Genomic DNA, 2,834 nt, shown 5'->3' with positions numbered 1-2,834 from the left:
ACGTACTTCCTGTATTGGTCAATCTTCCTCTCCTAACCAGCTTAGGAAGCTATCGGTTTCCAACACATGTTCATTCTTTCTCTCCATGTTTCGATCTCTAACTCTCTCAACTACATAACCCCCTTTTTTCACTCTGTTACCAAATGTATTTACCTCACACCCCCGCCATTGCACCCCATGCCGAGCTCTCTCTCTCTCTCCCTCTCACCCTCTCGTGCTAAATACATGCATTGCCTATCTAGCCCCCTAACCTCTCATGCGCACGCACGCACATTGTCTATCTAGGTCACTTCCTCGAGACTATCTCATTCTTTCTTTCGCACGGTGGGCCACACTCGCTCAATCTCGCTCTCTTTATCTGAGTCTCATTTAACCTCGTTTTCTTTCACACACAAATGATATATCTCCCTGTTCGGGCCTCGATCGACACACTCTATACTCTCTCACGCAGATTGTCTATCTAGGTCAGTCCATCCAAGCCGCCCCCACTCTTTTGACCTCATGGCGGGCCACGCTCGCTCAATCTCTCTCTCTCTCTCTCTCTTTGTATGTCTCGGTTGACCTCGCTCTTTCTCGGACAAAAATGATATATCACCATGTTTGAGCCCAGTTCGACCTATTCACATTGTATACTCTCTCACGCACATTGTCTATCTAGGTCACTCTCTCCAACCCATCTCACTCTTTCGATCGCACGACGACCCTATGTGATTGATTGACCTTGCTTCCTCTCACGCATAAAATATATCTACATGTCTGTGACTGGATCATCTCTCAGGCTCTATCTTACTGCCCTCACCCTTGCCAACAACTCAATTGGACAATATCTCTCCAGAGCATATATATTTGTTTAATGAATGTCGGACCATACTCACTTTGTCTCTCCATCTATATGTTTCTCGATTGACCTTGCTTTCTCACGCCGTATATTCCACACATTGAAGCTACCTCTCCATCCCTCGCAAAGCCGGATCTATTACATTGCGACGGGCACTCCAACCTTGGATTAATTTGTGTAGGCATTTATTCTGGTCGGTTTAGATTATATTTTCGTAGCATTCGGCCCACAACTACTCCAAACACCGTTGCAACCCCCGCACCTCCCCTAGTTGATTTCCCTCTGGCTCGGCCATCACTCTCTCGCATGTCCTTTCTCGCCTTCAATGTTGCACCATGGTATTATTGCAAAAAACTCTATTGTTCTCTTTAATTATTATAAATAAGCTACAAAACTACACACCAATAGTCCACTTGGAATGGAACAAATTTCGACCCACAAATTAAAGTGCTAAAAACTACACACCGAGGGGCCCACAGGTCATGAAACAAATTTGGACCCGTATACAAATTAAAAAAGTCAGTTTTGCTAGAACTCATCTAGATGAGATATAATTTGGTCTCATTCACCTTTTATAGCCATTGGATGTGATACTATAAGATGCGTGTGTGCTGACGTGGGTTGTATCCGTTCTTGTTATCAAAGTGAATGAGTCGAATTTATATCTCATCTAAATGAGTTCTAGGTACTCCCTTAAAAAATAAAGGACGAGGATCGAACATGCGACCAGCGCCTTCAAGCCGCACGTCAATAGGCAACATACGTAGAACATCAATGTTTGTTGTACCCCCCTTTGTTCATATAATGTTTTTATATTACCATAGCCTATATAATGGATAACATGTAATATTATTTTTAGTACTATTCGCCTTCACTTACTAGTGGGTTCCATGTGTGCTCTCTCTCTCCTCCCCTTCTGCGTTTAGACGCACGGGCAAACACGAAGAACTCGCGGGCGATGTTGCTGTTGACCATATCTGGACGCGTTCACAAGTTATGGCAATACATGCAATGCACGTTAATTTGGAAGTATATTAAGTGCATGCGGATATTAAGTTGGATATTATTTGCGTGTTATTATGTGATTAGCACTATTTTTGGCATGAAATTAATTGCACGCTAAACGTGTTGAGCGCTCGACATTAAAGCAGTCTAGGTCGTAGGATGACAAGGAATACATGTGGCTTGATGATGTTTTATATTTAATTTGATACGGCTCTAGCAGAACATTCAATCGATCATACCATAGATTTCGTTCAGTCTGACTCCGAATTTAAATTATAGGACGATCGATCTAAAATAAACGGAAGTGATAAACGTTCAGATTTTAAGCATGGCAATCCGAACGTTTTTCATGGCAAATTTAGATTACGCGGCGACGGCGGGGGCGTCTTGCGGTGGGAAGCGGCTCCTCTGCCGTGCTCTGTGTGTCGTCGGGCCACTGACCGACGGCGACAGTGGCGTATTGCACCGTTGTTGGCATACTCCTGGACGTTGGCCTAGCTTCGAGGAAGGCCAAAATGTTCTGGATTTTGAAGCGAGTCAACTAGTGGGAGGAGGCGACTGGCGTTGGTGCAAGGAAGCGATCGACGGCGGCCTTCCATGCCGCTGAGGGGGCACTGGCACCCACATGGGGACATGCGCTGTCAACGGCGCGGCAGAGACATTTGTGTGCACGAGCACCGGCACGGGCGCGCATGTCTATGCACGCGCAAGCAGATGCACTGGCAGGTGCACGAGCACCTGGACGGGCGTGCGCGTCAGTGCACATGCACGCGCTGGCAGGTGCACAGGCGTGTGAAAGTCGGCGGGTGTCGGTGTCAAAACCGGCGGATCCCGGGTAGGGGGTCCCGATCTGTGCATCTTAGGCTGATTGTAACATGAAGCAAGGGACACAATGTTTACCCAAGTTCGGGCCCTCTCGATGGAGGTAAAACCCTACTTCCTGCTTGATTAATATTGAAGATATGAGTAGTACAAGAGTAGATCTACCACG

The sequence above is a fragment of the Triticum dicoccoides genome, chromosome 2B (genome assembly GCF_002162155.2).
Source record: "Triticum dicoccoides isolate Atlit2015 ecotype Zavitan chromosome 2B, WEW_v2.0, whole genome shotgun sequence".
Lineage (NCBI taxonomy): Eukaryota > Viridiplantae > Streptophyta > Magnoliopsida > Poales > Poaceae > Triticum > Triticum dicoccoides.
Note: the sequence above shows the minus strand (reverse complement) of the source record.